The following is a 24000-nucleotide window of genomic DNA, read 5'->3' as shown; positions in this document are numbered from 1 at the left end:
AATTGTGGAGACCAGAAACGTGGGGTTGCCGTACGGTCTTTGATTTGATGTCGCACGGTCACCTTAAGGGGGCCCTGCGGCGACCATATAATTTTCAAGGCAGACGCAAGGTTGCCTCAAGGTGCCCGCAAGGCGACCGCAGGGGGGCCCTAAGGCGAACATGCGGCCAGACAGACGGTAATGAGTGGGTTCATTTTCATTTATTTATTTATCATTTTACCAGTTGTTTGTTTTTTTTTCGGCTTGTCGAATTTCTACGGCGAACGTAGAAATGAAAAACGTTATAACTCCACGTTACAATTCCACGGCGACCCCTACGGCCTGTAAAAGATAGCCAAACGGCATAGGGCCACCCTGAGGCCACTGCAGAAACTCTGCGGCCGCCGCACATTTCTGTCAATTTAGAGGGCGTACGGGCACCGTATCCTCGCCGTAGAGCAAATGACTTAGGCCTTAGTGACGTTGTAGGAAAACGACATTGTGAGAAACGATGTTGTAAGAGCATCGACTGTATAATATTGTACTACTTGTTATTTAATGGCTCAAATTATTCTCACCCTTTTTGTGGGGTCGACCGGGGAATATTTTTGACCTAAATCATGCACGAACAGGGCTGGTCAGGCCTGATATTCGACTGGAGATGCAGGAACGAGGAATTTGTTCATGGTACCAGCAATAACCCACCATCTCTTCACAAAATATACCATGGGATATTTACCATCCACCAACTAATGCCAGCAGACAAAACTCCCAGCTTAATGTCCATGCAAAGAAAGATGCATGCTGGGGTACAAATGAAAGAGCCTTACCCAGGAAGCACAAATCAAACACAGATCAAAGGTAACTCCGCTACCTCGGCACCATCCTTTGTGACAATTGGAATATTAGTAGTAATAATACTGTGAATAAATAAGAAGAGTGAATTTATATTTGAGGATCCAAGGTACCTATAGTTTTAGCCAGGTATATGAAGTATTAAAAATTGTGGAGTTTTTGATCCCCTCACTCACCCAGTCCCTTTGTTTCTAAACCAAATACTGCACTTCTCTATCATCCTCATCCTCTTCAAAGCTATCTTTCACTTTCTTCTCTCTGCTCGAAACAAAGTGCCCTATCCTCCCTTCGTTCCTTCTCCTGTTCTCTTCTTTATACTGTACTGATGCACTGCATGCAATAGATTTTGATGGCCCCTTATAATGTCATGCTCTGGGAATCATGGGATGGTTGTTACTGCAGGTCCAAACAAACTCGAACTCGCCTGCCGGGTGTGCCTCATCAGTGCGGGATATTTTGTGGTACTTTCACGGACAGTCTAAAAGCTCCTCTTAAGGTATTAAATGGAGAAGCTGCCAGACCTGCCTTCTGCCTTGAGGACTAGACACAGTTACTGGAAAAAAAGAAGAAAAAAAAAAAAGAATGATGAAGCTCCTGAAGCTCCTGCTGTGAATTGTAATAAGTGAACAGAACCTGAATCTTCCATAAAATACGAGTTCTTTCCCAGTGATTCATTTTAGTGCATCCATTCAAAATTGAACTACCATGCAAGCTTGTGGTGAATAAATTATTTTGTTTATAGAGTTCTATATATCCCAAAGTCCGTTGAGTTGTCGATCACCAAGAGGAGAATCAGAATACTCTGCAGCAGCAACATCATCATCAACATCAACATCATCATCATCATCATCATCATGATCATGCACAAATATTAGAAATCGGATTCCGGGTGCTTTCAAGACCAGAAATCACGTTTTGCAACATCTAAACCCAAAAGCAATTTCAACGATCCCCTTCACAACCTTAAAAACCTTCATTGAAATGCAACTCGATCCAAAGTGCCAACACGAGTGCAGAGCGGTCGACAAGAATTATGACTTCACAGATAGTCTCAGCCATTAGCAAGCCTACTGCTTAATCAAACCCCATTGTTCAGTCAATTGCAGCAAGGATCGGTTGAGGAAACATTTTCCCTTCATTTTGAAGAAAATTTAAAGGAGAGATTTTGTTAAACTCCAGTTTTCATCAACTGACAAAGTGATAACACTTACAACCCATTGTAGAGAAATTACTATTTTTTTTTTACACATCCCTGTTAACGATGGCTTTCAGGATTTTGAAACTGTCTCTTTACCAAAAGGACTAATTGAAAAGACAGACTACTTATGCACATCTTATCCTGACTCGTATGGAGAGCACGTAGTCTCTTTACTTGCACCATTCATCCAATAGTCTGTCGGCTGAAGCTAAATTTCACCAAGGCTCCACTAAAACCCTTTATCCGATAATCCAGATGGAAAAGGCACATCGTTAACTCCTGGAACTTCTCAAATGCTGCCTCAGCACGATGAATGGTTGCCAAACGGGACGGCGTTAACAGCTAGCATCCAATCGAGAACATTACAATCTACATTCTGTTTATGCTCCTCTATCCTAGGGCCCGGCAGTCACTTATTATTTTGACACAAGAAACCAAGTGACCATTTTGCACGAGCAGAAAGCTTTTGAATGCAGTGCCATCCATCAGGCATGAAAGGGGGGTCACAATTTAGGGCACGAGCTGGAGGTGACCGGGCGTACTGTCCGTAATGTGCGGGTTTGCTGCCCGACTCAATTTTGAATGTGCCTCTGATGCGTGTATAGTGATGTATGAGTGGGAGGGTGAGTACGTGTGAGGTGCAGGCATACGTGTGCTGGTGTGTGAGCGAGTGCTGTATGGGTGCATGAGTGTGTGGGCTTGTACATCTGAATCTGTGCATGTGAGTTCACATGTGCTAACGAGCCAAACGTATGCATACTGAGCCACGTGAACAATCTATCAAGTCAAACATGTGATGTCATATAACGAGCAGAAAAGGTCAAGGAAATGATTTGTTGGCGTTCCAAGCCTGAGAAAAGGTTTTCCAACCCACCATTCCAAATCCAAGGAATAACAAAATCTGGATCAATCTACACTTGTGTGAAAGCCTTCTTTTTTAACATCCAGTAAAACCCAAGTGCTCAGCTCAACACAACACGAGGTGATGAACGGATGCACATGGCACAACATAACAGCGGAAGCATATTTTAGTTCAAATACAGAAACTGGACTAAATTAGATACACATTTGCTTAACTTTTGATAGAAACAAGAACACGTATTTTTATGGTGAAGAAAGGAATGACTTCAAAGCTGCCGCATCCTCATGCACAAGTCGAGCTGCGGACGACGAATCAATCGTGAAATGTGGGGTTTAAGGGAGTTTTGAGTGCTGCACTTGTGTGGAGGATGCTAATGGATGTTTTAGTGCCGGCAGACGGGAGTCGGTGGCAATGCTATCTCGACGGAGGCACGAGCATCTGCTACAGGAGGATCAACGATTATGGTGAAGGGATACAGCCAAACTAGATTGTGAGAAATCAGTAAATGCACTTCAAAAGTACGATTACATTCAGGAAGGTGATGACAGACAAGAGTCCATGTGGCATTTTGTGACCGGGTTCAAGATGTAAAAAAAAATATAGGTTAACATTATTCAAGATCCTGTACAGATCCTACCCTATAGAAGCCCCACTCTCCATTGAGTGCCGCATGATGTTAAAGGCTTGCTCCTGCCAAAATGCCAGCCCCATCGGGCAGAAGTAAGTGAGTGGCCTGGTGCTCCAACCAATTATCCCAGATGTTGAGAACAGCATTGCTGGAGCAGGGGGCAGGAGGTGCCTGCAGCACTAATTTGGCTGAAGATAACGGAATACAGAGAGAAAGGTAGGAAGGACGCACAGTAAAGGCACAGTCCCACCATACATTTCTATCATGCATGGGTATTAATTTTGTTTGCACCTGTTCAATGACAAAATTGGTGAAGGAAAGGTGAAATTCACAAATCCCTGATTGGTGCCACATTGTGTGATCAAAAATGAGAGCCTCCAATTTGGAAATGTAAACCCGGCACATGTGGGCAGAGGAAGCTTTCACAGCTTCGTCTCACTGGTCGCTTCAAATTCAATGGCTAAATGCAGTACGTGGCAAACACTGTGGCTGGATAGCTTTGATTACTCACTTCAAACCACAAGTCCTTCCTTCCACCCCACTTCTACTCAAGGACTGACCAACAAATTTCCTTTCCATAATAATTAATTTACATATGACATATAGAGCAACACCATAGAGATGCACAATCGTCACAAACTTGAAACAAGCAAGTACTCAACTTCTCCTTTAACAGCCACAATTATTTCCACCTTCTTGCGGCATGCACTGGTGAAAGTTGTTGACTGAAGACTTTCACAAACAGGTGCATCCTGATGTTGAACTATGTAGGTTAGCGCAGGGATTTGTAATTTGTTCAGGGTGCCAGAAATAGCTATCCTACTCTTCATGAAGAACACCGTGGGATCTTTAACATCCACCAACTAATGCTAGCAGATGGGACACTCACTTTAGTGCCTATCCGTGGGACCGGCACACACAGTGATGGGTGATAGGAAAGATAAATTGGTATGCGTGGAGTGTGAAATGGTTACGGATAAAACAGGAAAAAGTTTATATGATAGGAGCAAGTAAAGGGAAGGGGAGGGGTATGTATGGAGCAATATGGAAGGTGTTGGTCATAAATATGCCATGTTTGCATAAATTAATTCTTCATCATATATGTATGTATGTGTACATATATATATATATATATATATATATATATATATATATATATATATATATATATATATATATATATATACAAATGTTTGGTGCTACAGAACTTTAATAAGGATACAAACAAACACGACATAATAGTGACCGAAGCTTTTCGTGCTGCACTCTTCAGGGTAAAAATCGCAGCAAGTGAAGAAGGAAGTGAAGGCGCGTGCTTTATACGCAGGTCTCAAAAAGATAGACGCTGATTGGTTCAACCGTAATGACGTCACGGTTAATCCGAACGCCCATTGGTCGGCTCATCATGTTCACCTCGAGCTCCCATTGGCTGGAGCAGAATTACTCGGGGTTGCACAGCCAGAAACGTGTTGGACACAATATGTTTGATTTGTGCTTCAAACCTTCGTGATGACTGCCCTTTACAGGGCATCCTGATTTTGACTGGACATTTGCCCGGACCAATCGTCCAATCTTTTGTCATGTGTAGAAACTTGTGCACGTATCTCTTAACTATATGCTCAGGATAACTATTCTCCAGGATGCGGTTGGAAATGTCAATCATCGACGAACTCTGCTCATTATCAGTTCTAAAATGAAGCACAGCACTACAGTGGAGCGGATGTTTATTCTTGATCAGATCGGGTGCTTGAATCGCACACGGTCCGCACTACGTCGCGTACGACGCAATGCCTGGAATGAAGCACGTGGTTTCACGTTGCTGTGTGACACGATCCGGTTATGTAGAAGCATTGCAGTGATTGACCAACGTGCAGAGATGGCGGCGCAGAAAAAAAGCGATCGTACAATCGACTGGTTGAAGGTGAAACTATTCGGTTCCCTGATCAAAGACTCATCCTGGCATGTCCTCAATAAATCGGACTAAAAGCTGTCTGACACGGAAAGGTTCGCGTTGGCGCACGGTTTTAACTTCGACATTCCCAACCAGAATATCAAGAGGGAAGACATTTTTGCCGAGTCGAACTCCTGTATGCTCAAATATCAACACATCAGGCTGCGTCAAACGAAGCAGACCAAGCGCTGAGGGCTAGACTATCGGACCTCACACATGCGTACTGTGGAATCCCGAATAACGTCGCGGATTTTCACATGGAACAGGATGTTCTCTTGGCAATACAAGGATTGACGAGGAATGCTGCCATTCACAACTGTAAACCGCATAAAGGCACCGGAGTGGTCATCATGAATAAGATTGATTATATCGACAAGATGATGGACATCCTGAAAGACGAAACCAAATTTAAATATCTGGGTGGTGTAACGCAACAGGATCGCAAGCCTCAGGTGGAAGGTCAGATCGTCAAATGACTGTTACAGCTTCTCAAACGTGGAGGACTATCAAAGGAGGTGTAGGACAGAATTAAACCTATTGGAGCCCAAAGTCCAAGAATGCACGGCCTGCCAAAGATTCACAAGGACAATATCCCTCTAAGACAGATACTGCCCATGGTGCGATCGGCACAACATGAACTTGCCAAGTGGTTGAGAGAGCTAATACAACCAGTATTGGATTCGCTTTCTCATTTTGTGGTTCAAGATTCCTTCACATTTGCACAATCAATTAGAGCTAAAACACCGACAAGTGAGGATAACATCATGGCATCCTTTGATATTAAAAGCTTGTTCACGAATGTACCATTGACGGAGACGATCGAGATATGCACACATTTGCTGAATCACACCGATCTGGAACAACCAATGATCTCGGAACACGTCTTCGTTGAATTAATGAACACCGCAACAAGGGAGGTGGAATTCAGTTTTAACAACATGATGTATGTTCAAACGGACGGTGTGGCCATGGGTTCTCCATGAGGCCCAGCTCTTGCAAATATTTTTGTAGGTTATCATGAAATGCAGAAACTTACTGGTCAGCAAGGGGTCAATCCCCCATCGTATACTATCGGTATGTTGATGACATTTTTGCTTTGTTTAAGTCTCGGACGGCATGTGAGAATTTCCAGGCATGGATAAACACTCTCCATCCAGCGCTGAAGTTTACCACGGAACTGGAATCGTCAAACATGTTACCGTTTTTGGACGTGTTGGTTGATCGATCCAACCTTGGTTTCACAACATTGATCGACCGGAAGCCGACTTTCACAGGGCAGTATACTCGCTGGGACTCCGACAGCTCCATGAGAAACAAAATTGCCTTGATGAATATCCTGGTTAACAGAGCACAGAGGATTTGTTCACCTTGTAATCTTCCTGCTGAAATTGACAAAATCATGATTATACTCGGTGAGAATGGTTATCCTGAGCATATAGTTAAGAGATACATACACAAGTTTCTAAACATGACAAAAGATCGGAAGATTGGTCCGGACAAATGTCCAGTCTATATCAGGATGCCCTGAAAATGGCAATCATCATGAAGGTTTGAAGTACAAATCAAACATATTGTGTCCAACACGTTTCTGGCTGTGCAACCCTGAGTAATCTTTACCTCTCGTCGTTTGCTGACGCCAGTCAACAAGGATGTGCTACCCACCTCACAAACCAGCAATGTTATTTATGAGTTCAAGTGCCGATGTGAAGCTCGGTACGTGGGCCGCACAACACTAAGATTGGCTGATCGGATCAAACAACACGTCCCTTTGGCGATTCGAAGAAAGATTGTGAGGGTTAGAACACAACCAATGCGAGCATGAAGAAATATCCAGCAACCACCGGCCACTGTACCTGATTCATCTGCCATTGCACAGCACCTGGTTGCCAACCCTATCTGTGCAGACCAGTACAATGCAGATATGTTCAGGATATTGAGCCAAGGTCAGAGCTCGTTTCATTTACGTATGTTGGAAGCAACCTTCATCCTTACCACCGATCCAATACTATGTCGTCAAAATGAATTTGTACGATCTCTGTGTCTCTTTCAGCATGAAAAGATCAAGGGAAGTACGGTAACAAATGGTGAATGGACCTCAGGGGAAACCCATCCCCCCTCTCTCCAGGATGTGGTTGCAAACGTCAATCATCGACAAACTCTGCTCCAGCCAATGGGAAGAGGTGAAGGTCGGTGAAGCTCGAGGTGAAGATGATGAGCCGACCAATGGGCGTTCGGATTAACCGTGACGTCATTACGGTTGAACCAATCAGCGTCTACCTTATTGAGACCTGCGGAGAAAGCACACGCCTTCACTTTCTTCTTCACTTGCTGCGATTTTTACCCTGAAGAGTGCAGCACGAAAAGCTTCGGTCACTATTATGTCGTGTTTGTTTGTATCCTTATTAATATATATATATATATATATATATATATATATATATATATATATATATATATATATATATATATGGATAAAGTACAGATCATTAAATTTAATGTATAAAATGCTGTAGAAATTACTTCATGTAGTTGCATGTTTACCTTCATGACAAAAATGAAAACCGAGTTAGTCAACCTCAAAGATAAATAAAAAGTAAATGTGGAAGCTAACGACAACGAAGATGACAAACGATGACAATTACAAAAAAGCCACATATACAAATTAAAGTACGTACTTAATTAACTGAGGTGAAATATGAAGAAAGGATAATAAAAAAAAGAAGAGAAGGGAACATGATGGGAGAAAAAAGGAAGGGAAGATACATTGGAGTGGAAGGACGGGATGTAGAAAGAGATGCGAGAAAAGGGAGCTGATGTAAAAAGAAAAAATTGGTCTATGGAGAGAGAGAGAGAGAGAGAGAGAGAGAGAGAGAGAGAGAGAGAGAGAGAGAGAGAGAGAGAGAGAGAGAGAGAGAGAGAGAGAGAGAGAGAGAGAGAGAGAGAGAGAGAGAAAGAGGTGTGTGTGTGTGTGTGTGTGTGTGTGTGTGTGTGTGTGTGTGTGTGTGTGTGTGTGTGTGTGTGTGTGTGTGTGTGTGTGTGTGTGTGTGTGTGTGTGTGTGTTGAGAGTGAGAGGTGGGGGGGGGAGATAACGTTAAAAAAAATCTGCAGATGTGATACATAGATGGCCAGTAAAACTCACCCCCTTGATAAAGATATACAGCACAAGGGAAACTTTTGACACAGGAAGAAACCATTGGACATGTCATATCTTAAACACATGATGGCAAGATAGGATCAGGAACCTTCCCTCATATAAAAGAAGAGGATTGCTAAAGGTTTTGATATTCCAACTGTGACTGATTACAAGTGTGCATCACTTCCCCTTCCCTGTGCTGTAATACTCAGGAATTTTGTTTTCCAGGTTTTTGGGAACATAGTTCCAGAGCTCACTCGAGGTGGACTTCAGTTCCCAGGTTTGAATCCCTAACACCTCTTCTTCTCCCCAAAACTATCCTCTTCATCATCTCACTGAAAACTCCCTGCTGCATGCAAGCTTCATTCCTCATCAGGTAAAACTTGTCGGCACTCTGAACTCCTGCACTGCAACTCGACCCGATGTTGAAAGAACACCGTGTTGTGCCATTATTTACAAAACTACAATGGCACTCAGTAAAATGCATACCTCTGCCAGAATTGTGAAGAATCACTGAAAAATTATCAGATCTGGATCCGGATCTTCACCAAAATCGAATCAATTCCTCCTTGTCATCCACCCAACCTGTCCACAGAGTTTTGTCCAAAATACGTCCATAACCTTTTGAGATATCGTGCTTATATATCATTTTTGGCCCAAGCTCTCAGTGGTAAAGAAGCGCTGACAAAATTCTCATATCCAGATACAGATCTGGATCTTCACCAAAAGCTAATTAATTCTTCCTTGTTACACACCCAACCTGAACACAAAATTTCGGCCGAATCCATGCACAACTTTTTGATATATCTTGCTCACAGACAAACAAACAGACTGACAGGCAGCAGTGAAAACATAACCTCTATCACTATCGGTGGTGGAGGTAACAATTTTCAAAAAAAAAAAAAACCTGTTCTCGCATGATGAACATGAGCATTGGCAGGGAGAGCTCAACACACGCTCAATATCAAGACATGCTGGAAGCACCCGCATTGACGGACGGACGGACGCATGCATGCAGGCAGGCACAACGAGACGCGCATTAGATTTTATATGTGAGATTTATTGCCAAGAATATGAAGGGAGGGTGGGGGTGGAGAGCAAAATTTGTGATGAAGAATGGCAGAACAAAATTTTATGAAACCAAAGCACAGGAGACCAAATGCAGAATTACGCAACTTAACAATTGTAAGACGAAGCCATTAATTAGGTGTTTTTGATTCATTCTAAAGCTTTTGAATGTTCAGCCACGTGTGTGTGTGTGTGTGCGTGCGTGCGTGCGTGCGTGCAGGCGTGCGTGCACCGTCATGTTTTATCATTCACATGTGGCCAAATGCCCAAGCAGTCTCGCAGCAGGTGTGTGCTAAATGGATAAACGCTTACCTCACTGCACCAGCTGAAATGAGAACTGCCTTGTACAAAGTACCAAACACAAACAGGTGTGTCAAAACACCACACACCATTTCCTTTGCTCAAATGATGCCTCTAAATTATTATTAACAAGGTCAGTCAATCAGTTACACCAACATGCACACCTTTTCCCTCTTGCTACACATACGAAACCACGACGGCGACCTCAATGGGAATCTCATCAACGAGTTGCAATTCACAGAGCTCGATTGAATATCATTTCAAAGCAATTCAAGTACACCTCTTAGAAGCATCAGAAGCACTCACAACTAGGCCAAGGCTGTTTTCACGGTTGGGAATTTAGCCCAAAAAGCACCACGGGTTGCTGCTGAAGCAGCCCACGGTCACGAGGTGAATTGAGAATTTGTTTCTTATTGTCATCTTGTATTGCTATGACAACCAGAGTACCAAATATAACAAGTGCACTGGAAGTAAGAAGGAATAGCCAATCTGATTACCATGCACATTTCTTGAGAGGATTATTGGATTTAAGAGAATGGGTCAAGAAATGGGCATGAGCAGCCTAATGAAGGTGAAAAGCATTGGGTGGAATTAAAGAGATATAATATGTTAAAATTGTTCAATAACATCCTTCACTGAACAAATCAAGTCCTTAATCTCAGGCCTATGCAATTAGCCTCGATTGTTTTGCAAATAGCTTTCTCTTTGCAGTCTTTAAGTACATCTGTGCAGACTGGCCCACAAAATCTTGACGTTTTTTTCCATTCTTTACAGGTTGGCAAGTAGTAATTGTTAGTACCATACATCAAATTGATTGTTAAAACAATCTTTGATGTGGAAACTGTCAATACAAGGTCTTATTGGTCCAACATTGATTGAATGGATAGTGCAGGAAGGACTTGGATTGCATGCGCAGAATGATTAACGATGAAGGATGGTGAGATTCTGACAACGCCATCTTTGTCGTTGACTTCCCCCATAAAACTTGAGAAAAATAGGAAAATTTATCTCAAGTTTTCTGTCGTGGGCGCCATCCGCACCATCGTTCAATTGTAAGGCTGCTCGTAGTCCACAATTAAAATCCAAGTGATAATTTTATATGGTGGATTGTCAAGAGTCATGGATTTACACGGAAGCAACAAACTCGAACGGAACTGCTGATAAGTTTGTGGAATTGTGCAGCTCTCAAGGAATTGTCTTGTAGAATGCAACTCGTTTCATTGGTCGTTTAAAGGAAGCACATTGGCAAGATGGTCATCACATTGAACTTATTGTTCACAACAAACAAATCTCCATGGAATGTTGTTCAAAATTGGCATTCTGTTGGTCTCCTACATTAATCGAATTACACAGGTTAAAAGTTTTCAGCATCTCGGCATGAGTGAGGCTCATAGAAGAGCATGGTGACAGAGGGTACAAATGGAACATACCGACAGTGGGGCAGGAGGCAGGAGGAGGGGGGGTGCAGTTGAGCACAAGCAAGGCAATGAATGAACAGGAAATGAGGAGCGACAAAAGAGGGGAGTAAACGCAGTAACCTGCAAGTAAGAGGGTTGGGTTCAGTCGGGTTAATGGGGGTAGAAGACATTATGGGAATGGGAGTGACACGAGATTGTGATGCACCGCCTGCTTGAAGCCCTGGTGGGAAGAGTGCAATTGTGCAGTCTCTGAAAGATAGTTAATAAACAGGAGAAAAAGGCACATTGAAGGAGACAGAGGCCAGGAAACAGGCCAGTGGAGGTTGGCAGAAAGCCTGGATTTTGGGAGTTTAAAGAGGATAGAGTTGTTGCGAGAATGTGTGCATCCTCAAGCAGCTGAGAATGGCTGAGAAAGAAGAGGAAGCTGGACCAGAGGAGAGGAAATAAATAAATAAAAAACACAAGAGGCTACCGACCTGTCTGTAATGTGAAAGTAAAAGGCCTTGTGATTTGGTCTAATCACAGGACATTCCAATAATGTTGAGAGTTTTAGATTCCACTGTATCTAAAAGAGATAGTTATGATGTTAAGGAACCAGCCACACTGGGAGAGCAGAGAGCAGTACTCTATAAATTAACTATGGACAAAGACCTTGTGGTTGTGATTAGTCGTGTTTTCTTTTCATGGAATGACTTCAAATGATGGAGTATGTCTTGTCTGCGGCGAGCTTTGTAGGCCAACCTTTCGATGTGATTGGTCCATAAAATGGCTAATTGTGAGACAGAAGTTCAAGAGTGAACCTCTTCTGGAGGCTGATCATGCAAATAGATAGGTGGGTTAGTTTGACGATCATTCTCGAGTGACAGCGTGACACAGAGATTTACCGGGATTGAAAGACAAGTTCCACTTATTAGACCAGCAACCAATCAAATCAACATCAGCAAAAGGTGATGCAGCTTCTGTCAGCTACAACTTTATGACAATGTGGAGTCATCTGTAAAAGAGGAACAGGGTTCTTCAGAGCATCAGAGAGGTCATTTATGTATACAAGGAACAAAACTTGTCCCAACAAACTGTCTTGGGAGGCCCCAGTATGAACTGTGAGAGGATAGAAGAGGGTTACAATGACAACAACACATTGACTGTGCAAGTGGACGAAGTGAGAAAGCCAGGGATGAAGGAAGTCTTGTATGCCACAGACAGTACATTTGGCCAGCAGGGCAGAATGCCAGATTGTATTGAATGACTTTTGGCCTGATATTTGGGAATTCTGATTCATATATGGGAAGTATGGCCTCCAACCATTGGGAATTGGGGCGAAGGTTCTAACATCATACTGGGAATTAGGGCCTCCAACCATTGCTGAGATGGGAGCTGCAGCATACCCATAGTTGAGTGACTATCTTGAAATCCAAAGTGATGGTCAGAGATCATGCTGTTATAAAATATGAAAGATGATATCAGCAACAATTACAGATTCCAGGCCTTTTCTTGTATAATTGGACGTACCCTCACCAGTCTGTATTTTATGGGATCTGGGGTTTTTTTGCACCCTTCTTGTGGATGGGATTGATGTTGGCTGACTTCCAGGAAAAAAAAAGAGGTGGTGTCAGAGGAGGACAGACTGAAGAGCATATCCCGAGGAGAATCAAGAGCAGCACAGCAGGATTTAAGAGCACCGACGCTGATGCCATCTGTGTCGGTCGCTGAAGCAGGGTCGAAGCCGGACAGACTTTTTCTCTTTTCACACGTGAGGACGCAAAGTCCATTTGACAGTGGTTAAAAGAGTGTAAGATTAGGGCAGGTAGGATTGGTTGGGGACACGAGATTTGGAAGCAATCACAAAAATGACACATAAGGACTTCTCTGAGGCAGAGTCTACGGGGATGGCGTCACAACTGTAAATGTTCCATTTTGTGTGTGGCCCACTTTAGATAAAAGCTGTTATGCTAGAGACAAGATACCTTAAAAATGAAGACTGCAACTAAACAATCAACCACATACACAGTAAATTGTGTTCTTGTGGTTATTGGTCGATTCTAAACAATAAAGGAGGTTCAAGGTCAACGTAAACTTGATATTGTAAAGCATGCAAAAATAATAGCTCGATGCTGAAACTTTTTTTACAATGATATTCTCCACCCTGCATAAGTTCAACAGGAAGCGACATCAGCGCCGGTAAAATCATTCCGCATTAAACCAAGATGGGGACCGACGTGGTTATGGATGCGGTGTATCAATTTCCAAGTGAAGAACAAATAATCTGCTGAAATTCAATGGAGACTGTCTGGATAATTTGAAGATGTGTGTCCTTCATGTAATGATGGAATTTTAAAAATGACAGTGACAGGTGAATGATTTGGAGCATTCTCACATGCAACCAACTAATGTAACTCAAGCAATCATTAAACTTGAAGAACAGCTGTATTTGAAAGAAGATAAAACCACGAGGATACTACGTGTAACATTGCAGAAGAAATATATGTCAGTGTTGGAACTGTGGAAGCAATAATTCATTCTGACTTGAAATTCAATAAGGTTAGTGCAATGTGTGCACCAAAGGACCTCACATTTGATCAGAAAAAAAATAACTCGTGTGACCATTGCAACAGAGCCCCTGGGAAGAGTGAGGGAGACAGACCATGTATTGTAGATTGTGATCCATCATTTAATGCCAGTCAAAACGATGGCCTGTATGAAGTAGACATTCTTGGTTCTCACCAACAAAAATATTTAAGGTTCAGCCATCAATCATCATTCAGAAAGCTTATGGCAAAAACACTGCAGCATTCATTTCAGACCTCCAATTAATCTGGAATTTTTGCCATGGAAAAACTATGAAGGATGCAGTGACCGGTTATGCAAGTGACCGGTTACAAGCAATACACAGATGATGGACAAATGTGCTTTCTCAGGATATGACTTTACCGCACTCTAATGTTCACCCTTACTCATCTGGGACCACTAACACCCAAGTGGAGGTGTGTTGGGAAGTTCCAAATCATCCCCCATACAGTAGAAACTTGTCACTCATTTTCAAATGCTTCGACCAATGAAAAAACATCTGGGTGACATTTTATGAATGATGGAGGTATGACCTGTCCCAAAAATCTATACGTATATGGCACGACTACATCCGATGGGAAAACTGTGCAAACGTAGCAGGAGAATACCGTGAAAATAGATTAAGTTACGTCAACCACCCTGTGCTTGAATTTTTTCCATTAAAAATATCCTTCAACATGAATAAAAAGATGTTTGCAACAATTGTACTTATTATCGTGACATAGCAACTGCAACAATCTGATTATTACCCTTGCCAGAGCAGAGGGTGTTGCGTTTGGGTCTGCTTGCCTGTCTGTTTGTCTGTTTGTACGCACAGAACGTTAGTGTTTTTCTTTAGAAGCGCTTGTCGGATCGACACAATTTTTTCAACCACAGGAGCGTCTTCTCATGTTTAATGTTTTATTGATAATTATGATGTCATACGTCGCATGGTGTGGCAGCCATGTTGAGAAAAGGAAAAACTTTGGGCCTCTGCATCTTCAAAACCACACCAAGAAAAACTTGAAACTTGGCACAAGGCAAGTACTCCCCATGGGGAATAAGTGTGATTTTTTATGATGATGTCATAATTGCATACACAGAACGCTACATCCAACCAGTATGAACATTTTTGAGGTTAATCTCGGGATAAATTGGTCCACAGACAAAATAAATTGATGACATCATTGGTCATGTGGTTCGGCAGCCATATTGTTTAAAAAAAAAAACCTTCAAAAATCTTCTCTGAACTGGCTGAACACAGGCAAAACTTTCCAGGTATGACTGCATATCTATGAGGAACAAAATGTTCACACATATGATGTCATAGGTCACCTGGTTTGGCAGCCATATTGGATTTACCCAAAAACCTATAAAAATGTTCTCCACCACAGCTGGACAGATCGAGGGGAAACTTCACACACATGTTGCCCAAGTCTTGAGGATACCAAGGTATTCGCAAATAAATGATAGGTCACATGGTCTGGCAGCCATATTGGATTGAAATTGATGGAATTGATGCCATATTGATGGAAAATCTTTAAAAACACAATTATTTCTCTGTCCTTGTTTTCTCTTCAAAAAAATTTTTGTAACACACCAGTACACAAACACCACACAAAACAAGTCCTGGCTCAGGTCTGCAATCTTTGATTGCTCTTTTTCTTGTTATTAATAATAATTGGCTGCTCTTAGAGCACCCTTATTCTGGACATTTCCATCTGTCTGTCTGTCCGTGAAACTTTGGTCAAGCCTAGGGGCTAAACCACTCAACAGATTCCAATGGAATTTGGTAGGAAGGACCAATATTTCTGGGAATCGTGTGCTTTCGAATATGGGACCCCGGGCCCTAGCAACGGCATAGCAACGGCCCTTTAAAGTGGTCAAAAAATCGAAAAATCGAAGCTTAGAGTTCTGTGCGCAATCTATCTAGCTCCCTTCCTGCCAATTTGCAGCCCTAACAAAAAATATTTGTCGAAGGAGATAGGTTTTGGGCGAGTTCATGTCGAACATTTCAGAAACGGTTAATTGCGAATATCTAAGAGAAAGAGTCTCATTTTGATGAAACTTGGGTGAAATGTGTACAATGTGGCTTGCATGTACACAAAAATGAATGGTTGCTATGCACACCTCCGTTGCTTAGCAACAGCTAAAATACTTTATCGTACATCGTACACTTATTGTGGACTGTACAAAAAAAATCAATACCTCCGAAACTGGACCTCCGAGGGACCTGTTTTTTTTGTGCCCAAGGAGAATGTGTTACAGCATCATATAAAAAAAATAAAATCTTTAGCGAATAGATAAATGGAATTACCAGGGCTGCCATTTGTTAGACTCTCTTTGGAAACATGCCTGAAATTTCACAAGGTGGGTTTCTGGGCGCAAACTAAGAGGGCTGTGATAATCATATTTATTGTGCTAAATTGATTGATAGCATGTACATGAATATCGGCTAGTCGCGTCGGTCAGCTTTCCATCTAGAGCGAGCAGCCATGTCGCCTACCAGCTTGTAATAATAATAATAATTATTATTATTATTATTATTATTATTGTTACGAGAAGCACCCGCTCCCTATGGGAGCCATCAAGGGGGTCATGTTATTATATCTATGCCTATTTTACTCCAAGGGGTCCCAGGATTACACACCGAACAAATGGTTGCGATCGGTTCAGCCGTTTTTGCGGTACCTGGGAACAGACAGACGGACAGACGGTGAATTATAGTAAGATTATTGTAGGTGTGAAGCCACAAATGGCTTGCCAATGACAACCTACATTACCGTTATAATTTAAGCTTGATCGACAAACGTTTTCAAAATCCTTACGAATGCAATGACCACAAAAACTACACAGAATGCTTCACACATTATGTTCCACTTCTCAAGATATGTATATATAAAGGAAGGTGATAATGGCAACTGTGATTCCTTCCCTTCACAACAGGGGTATTGAGCAATAACTTAACAAGCCGCATGAAAGTGGGAGCATATCGGGTTTTGGCATCTTTCAAGTGAATATAAAACCTATGAAGTTATCCAAAACACTATCTCAAGTTTACCTGCAGTATAGAAAATTTATATTGATGAAATTAAAACAAAACGTCTCCAAATCCAGGCGACAATTCCACAACTTTGTGAGATCACCGATGCATATTTGATCTATGGTTAAAGTAAACAAACAAATAAGCCATTTATCTGTCACAGAAATTTAAGCAATGTTTCTGCAATGGACAAAAATCACATAATGAATTTTGAAAACAATGCACTATGTATCGGAAACCATAAAATTTTGTATTGCGGAACACGTTAGCTGGACTGCAGTCTACGATGTCATAGAATAACAAAATAGATCAATCGGAATACTATAAGAAAAGACTGGACAAAAGAAAGAAAGAAAGACATGTACAAAGAATCGCATTTCCAAGTTTCAAAGAGATTGGCATAGTACTATTTTGGTGAAAACTACACGAATCATTGGAGTACCATGATCTCTTGGTCTCACTGATTGAGAATCATTGGGTAAGTTTGTCCATCACATTGGGACTGCTCCACGTACACGTTTCTCTTTTGATCATCTGAGCGCAGCATATCCCTTCAGGAATCACACAAATATCCACTTGTATCATTTGCATCCCATTGGAAGAGACAGTACAGCTTTGTGCTGTAATTATTGAGCAGCAACAGCAATTTTGGTGTTGTCATCCGAGTCCCACAGCCTGGTGCTGGCTTTAGTGGTTCGGGTTACCTGCTTGGGATCTTAGGGTCTTGAGTCCGAGCCCTGTTTGCCACTGAATTAACACCAGGTGGGGTTGACTCAGCCTGTCATCCTTCTGAGGGGCACAGCGTCAGTGGCCCAGCCAAGCTTCCAAGAAATGAAAGCTACCCAGCAGCCAAGCTGCCATATGCAAGAACAGAACAGATCTGGGCCATGCAATATCTTCAGATTCAAATCCTAAATAATGTCTATATACATATATATATATATATATATATATATATATATATATATATATATATATATATATATATATATATATATATATATATATATGTCCTGTTATATTCAATCAAGTTATTACACACACACACACACACACACACACACACACACACACACACAAATCCTTGTTATTAATATGTATGCAGAGCTACTCTCCAGGCTGTCAGCAGATAATATGAAACCCAAAATTCAAAATGTTACAACAAAAGCTACTGAAATAAGTTCAGTAATTCAAATTTCCCCACTTGATTGTGGTCGCCCATCAATTTAAACAATGGGATTTGAACCTTTCACCTCGAAAACACAAAGCCCGAGTCATAAAAACAACACATTAATGCTCCTCTAACTTTTGCGTGCATCCTGAAATTATCTCTCAAAATTGGGCCCCAACAGGATAGCTCAAAAGTAGTGTACTCTCCTTTGAGCCATCTCATCAGGGTTTGAGGCCTATCCAGACTTTAATCTGTTAGCTTGTTGCTTCACATGCACATTACATTATGTTAAAGGTCCCACAGTATCTTTGGAAAAAGAGGAAGCCATTGTCTGCCTGTGCCCCGGCAAATTCCAAATTCCTACACTGTTCTACGACGGCATTGCACCAGCAGCAAGGCTTGCCTGTATCATCATGCAAGTAAACAGCAAGGTAGTGAACAGGCCAACGCATTGAATTATTTGATTTGTCAGTCCAATTCAACATCAAAACACAATGTGCTAGGGTTGTGCAAATTATCATGCAATTGCTCGAAAGTACGTCTCATATAATGTGGAGACAAATGGGAGGCAAATGTTGGCTGCAGAGGTTTAGCCAAAAACATTGCATTTTAAAGCTATTTCTTCTCCACATCGTAAATGCTTCATGGAGATCTAAGAACATGGAATCAGTCTCACCACACACTACCTTGTAGGATATCCCTCTGCCCCCAAATTGTGACAATTGGTACTGCTGTGACAACAACTTCGGTCAAACGTATTTAACAAAACAAGGCGCCCTCTCGTGGACATTACAGTGATCTTTGCAATATTTGCTCATCAAAAGTCAAACCTCACATAAAGCCTTGCCAAAAAATATCAATTATTTATTCAACAAACTTAAACTTTCAAATCAAACCTCTCTTCCAAAAGATCGATGAGTTACACTTTAGACGGTCTCTTCCACTACAGGCACATGATGACGATGGTTCAGAACATTACAGCAAAGCAGTATTCATTTTGAGCATGATTGCCAGATTCAAACATGAAGGTTTCCCTCAATTTTACGTATGTCGACATTAATATTCTCCTTCCAGGTTCCACCGTTTTGCACTTCGACTGCACGGAAAGAAAACGGCACAAAGGTTTAAAGATTCAAAAGGTGAGAAATTCCAAATCTTCAAGCTCGGTGGAAATCCATTTGAGAAATCAATCAACTGTTTAAAACAGTGAACTGATTCTGTTATTTTTTTTATTTTTTTTTACAATATCTACCGTCTTTTCTTGTGATATGAATGTAAAGCTTGCCTGCTCGGGATTTCAACCATAGTGAAATATCAATTCAGCAGCTGGACGCCGTGCAACACGAGCAAGCCACGGCAGGAGGAACTCAAAATCGCATCCCAAAAGCATCACGCTCAGAAATTCAATTTCACGATGTACAGATACGGCTGCAAAATCACAGATCAAAGCGTAATTGTCCCTCGAACAAGAGGTTTGTGACTCACTGTAGCAAACTGTTTTCAAGGCCCTGGCTTCAAGGTCAATTCGCCATCAATAATTATATATTTGTCATAGAAAGAGAACCGCTTACCCCTGTAGACTATATTCAAATTGGTTATAAAATAATCCAGCACGTTATTGCACCACCACAGGAACCAGGTACAGGAATGCAGAAAAAAAAGTTAAACTAATAAAAACATCGACACGAGCCTCCGCATCCTAAAAATGAAAAATTAGAACTACACGTTTAATGCTGAAAAGATGAGATGGTTTTGAACGTTCCGAGTTCCCATCTGAACTCCAGGCTCACGGTCCAGGCAATCCAGGTTCAGAATCCCATGTGCCATATGTGCTTGTCCCATTGTCTACTAATGTCCTTGTAATATATCTAAACGTACACTGCTCTGCATGTGATTTATGCACAAGCTCTACAATGAGTCTTAAATGACTTGTATAAAAAAAAACACACTTTTTGTACAGCTTGACAATTAGGAAAGCACTGGATACAAGGAAGATGCCAGATCACACGTCCTAAGGTGGTCTACGGCACATTTACAACTACAATTGAAAAGTTTGACAATACAAAAGAAACCTTGTATTCATCTAATATGGTATTTAGAATACTCTTTGGAGCGTTGTCATTGTCAAACAACCTTTTGCACGAGCAACCACCATTTTGCCCCTGTGGTTTATTTTCCAGAACAAAAGATTCATTTTGGTTTGAAGCCTTTCAACCTTGTCGCGCTTAACGATCATTTTGAGGCCTCTTCGGTTCATGGGTAGTGCTCTTCCTTTCAAATTCTCAGTGAAGTTGAAGAATTGCGTTTCTGCAAGATGTCGATCTTGTCCCAAATAAAGCTCTGGAGTGTCATTACAACAGAGCCGCACTCCGTCTTTGGTAAGTCGCACTGTCCTACTCTTTTGTTTAGTTGATAGACGAGTTTGAGTCACAGTGTCCTCAAAAGAAATAAAAATGCTCTGAGCAGTTTGTCTCCAAGATTCGTCGGTTGATATACAATGTGCTACACGATGCTAACAATCATTGCTTATATTATCACTTTGTGGGTCACCTGACATTGATCGCAAGAGTGATTTGGCATGTTTTCCAGTGAAGGCTCCTCTCGATAAGCAGGGCTTCATCGTTGTTGCATGACAATCTGAGTCAGACTGGTTAATGCAAAACTTCTGCAATGTGATGTTTACATTAGATATTTTGCTCTCGTTTTCCAAGGTTGGCGTAACAGGGTAAATGCAACGAGCAAACACAGAGGAATAGCGTTTATGTTGATGGAAAGCTTGCAGCGTGCTATGAGTGCATGGAGCGGCACTCACGTGAGTGCCAGGGCAATACGAGATTGGTCCCCTTTAAAGCGATTAAGGGAGAAAATAGTGAAGGAGGGAAACGCTGTGTTCAGCCAAACAGGCTTCAAAACACAGTGAGAAGCGTAGGCAGCAGCACGGTGTGCCATCGGCAGAGACAAAACAACACCATGGCCTTCGAACTCACTCGGCAGCATGAGCGGTGGTGCAAATCCCACGCTTTGCACCAAAGCGATTGCTGAACGAGGGAGCGTGAGAAATGTGCGACTGAATGCGGTAATTCGCAGGCATCACATTTGTGGAGATCTCATGTTGCAGCAGTACAGGTAAAGGTTGGAGGTTAATCGGGGAAAGATCGGGGGAGGGTGTGGGAGTAGAAGTTGGATACAATACATGCTGGAGAGAATCTGGAGCCTTTGGCTACATGCTACATGGCTGGGTTCATGCAATCATCTTCCCTTGTATCCACCAGGCTTGTAAAAGTCCCATGGTGGCTCAGCTCGCCAAGAGCTTAAAATTCCGCCTTTCCTGAACAACCATACAAACAACTGCTCTTGTGCTGTTCAAGCAGCGGCATTACATTAAAATAAGCACGTCTTAATGAACGCTTCCAGCAGCTCATCATGCGAAAGTGTGAATGGATGTAACCGGGCTTGGTAAACAGAACGAATATTAAGTGTTTAAACCCAAATCCATCACACGAGAGTGCTGTAGGCATCCAGCAAGAACTCCCACTAGTCCCAATTAACCAAAATGGCTTCTTTATTTTGACCTACTCACGTAGTGCAGTGACAAGGAAAAAAGGAAAGCCTCAAGAACAAACAACTAGGTTATTATGGTCTCTGCAGACACCGTTCCGTAAATGCACCGGGAGGGCTTGCTTTCGGTCCGAAGAGGCGGTTAAAGGTTTGTCCACATAGGAGTTGCATGAACAGTGATCGATTATTTGTGCAGTGCCAGCCAGGGGTGCAGGTGGCACACGCAGCACATGACCAAGAAAACAATGCAAGCAGGTGATGGAGAGCACCCAGATCAAGGAACAACACTGAACCACAGGGCACTTGGGATCAATGCTGGACACCATAGCACTAAGAAATAACACTGGATTATTGTGCACTCGGGAATAAGCTGAAATATAGTGTAATTGGGTATAATGCTTGACAAAAGTAGACTTGGGACTAATCCAGAACTACAGCATATTCGGGATCGAAGCTTCATCACCGTGTGCCCGGGAACAACGCTGGACCACCGTGTGGTCAAAACCGATTTGTTGGATTTGTTTTTTTGGAACCGATGTGTATTTGGGACTGGTGCTAAACGAGAGCTTAATAGGAAGGAACAGTAAGTGTACGTCACATTTTGAACCAACGTTGGACCACAATGCACTCGGAACATCTCGAGCAATTTTTTTTCGGTCAGTCATGGCCTTCTAAAGCTGGCCAACACAATTTGCATGCGCATGGTTACCGTGCACATTCACGGTTGGCACACGTACACAACGTACCATGACACATGAAGCTCTCTGATGGCGCAGTCGATGATGGTCAGGCACTCCAAAACCATCATCAGAAACCTGCACCAATGCCATAAATAAAAATAATAATAAATCAAATCTGCCATCCCGGTCCATTTACTCGCAGCACATCCAAATGTCGGGTTAATTATATCGGGGGTGGTAGGAGGCCTAGTGGACACTGCTTCGAGGTGACTTCTCTGAACCGTAGTCTGAAATATCCGCAGCAAACACGATGCTATCGCAGAGACAAGGCTCGCATGCCACCACCGGGACGCCGTTCCATTCCGACCGCAGATAATGCTCTTCGTGCGCATTACGCTGCACAGGAGGTAGGATCCGCATCCATCAACTTCAAGCTACGGTTTACCGGCGACCGCAGCTGCATGGTACGACGGAACCTGTGACCGTTCAATGCGTAATTCATACTGCAGGAACCGTCGATTTGGCTTACAAGCTTTAACCTACAGAGTGTACGTGCGACGATCATCTCTCATGATGAACCCGTGGTCCATTGGTACGAAACGGGTCAGCGAATCGAAACGTAAGACCCTTCTTGTGGAAAAGCAAGGACAAAATTGGACGTTTTAAATGCGGTTAATGGTCCGTGAATGCTCAGACCTGAACCTCTGGCATGTGATGCAGGGGAACCGGGTTCAAATCCCAGATACATGTCCTTGCCTTTTATGTAAAGGTACACTGATATCTTTGTCGTGAATGCGATAAATGTACAAACTCTTCCATGAGTCTTAGATCGCTAATATAGAACACACACACAACAATAATAATGAGAAAGGCTCATGAGAATCAATACAGAACAAAGGGGCGAATGAGGAAAGTCCCCAAGACCCGGTAGCACAGGAACGACTGCATTATTGGTGACGATCTATCACTGGGAGGTGATGTTATATTAAAGGTAGGCAAAGGTAGGTGACGATACACACGGCGGAACTGGAGGCAGGAGAACAATCGCGAGTGATGAAGAAAACAATCATCCACTTTGGCCTTCTCCGGTGCCTTCATCGATGACGATTCCCCGACGATCCCTCACGAGCTGATGCGGCCCCGAGATGCGGCGTGCTGAGTTACCGGCGATGTTAATGCGTCCGTGCGGCCGGAATCCTCGGCGCGCTCCCCCGGGCATGCGCTCCAGGGTGATCCCCACTGATCCCCGCTCGAGACAGGGTGGCGCGAGCACCCGGGGAAGCCGGGCACGTTAAGCCTCGGGAAGAGGAGAGAAAGCAAGATGGGTGGACGATGGTGGTGGTGTCGATGAAGGGAGGCAAGGCGAGTGGTGGGGGGCTACAAAAGACGAGGGTTGCCCTCCGTGCGGTTGACGAACGGTGAAGATCAAAAAAGGGTTAAACTACTATAAGCATCAATTATTCATTTGTAACCGTGCTGTGCCGTGCCATTTCCGTGCCGCACACCACCGTAGGACACCACCGATCATCGACCTCGCCGTGCATCACCCTCGGGTTCACACAGGTACACGCACCTGGATCGCTGACGGGAACGATCCAAACGGTGTGTCGGT

The 24000-nt window shown here is 42.7% G+C and overlaps 1 protein-coding gene across 3 annotated transcripts in view; it reads right to left on the bottom strand.

Moving 5' to 3' along the window:
• The window catches only part of LOC147014234 (contactin-4-like), a 588183-nt gene that overhangs the window by 563754 nt on the left and 429 nt on the right, over positions 1-24000 (bottom strand). The gene's annotated exons all lie outside the window — the stretch shown is intronic.

This window comes from Eptatretus burgeri, chromosome 13, assembly GCF_056783735.1.
Source record: "Eptatretus burgeri isolate ZD-2024b chromosome 13, Ebu_testis_v1, whole genome shotgun sequence".
Taxonomy (NCBI): domain Eukaryota; kingdom Metazoa; phylum Chordata; class Myxini; order Myxiniformes; family Myxinidae; genus Eptatretus; species Eptatretus burgeri.
The sequence above is the reverse complement of the archived record's forward strand: the minus strand, read 5'-3'. Positions and strand labels throughout refer to the sequence as shown.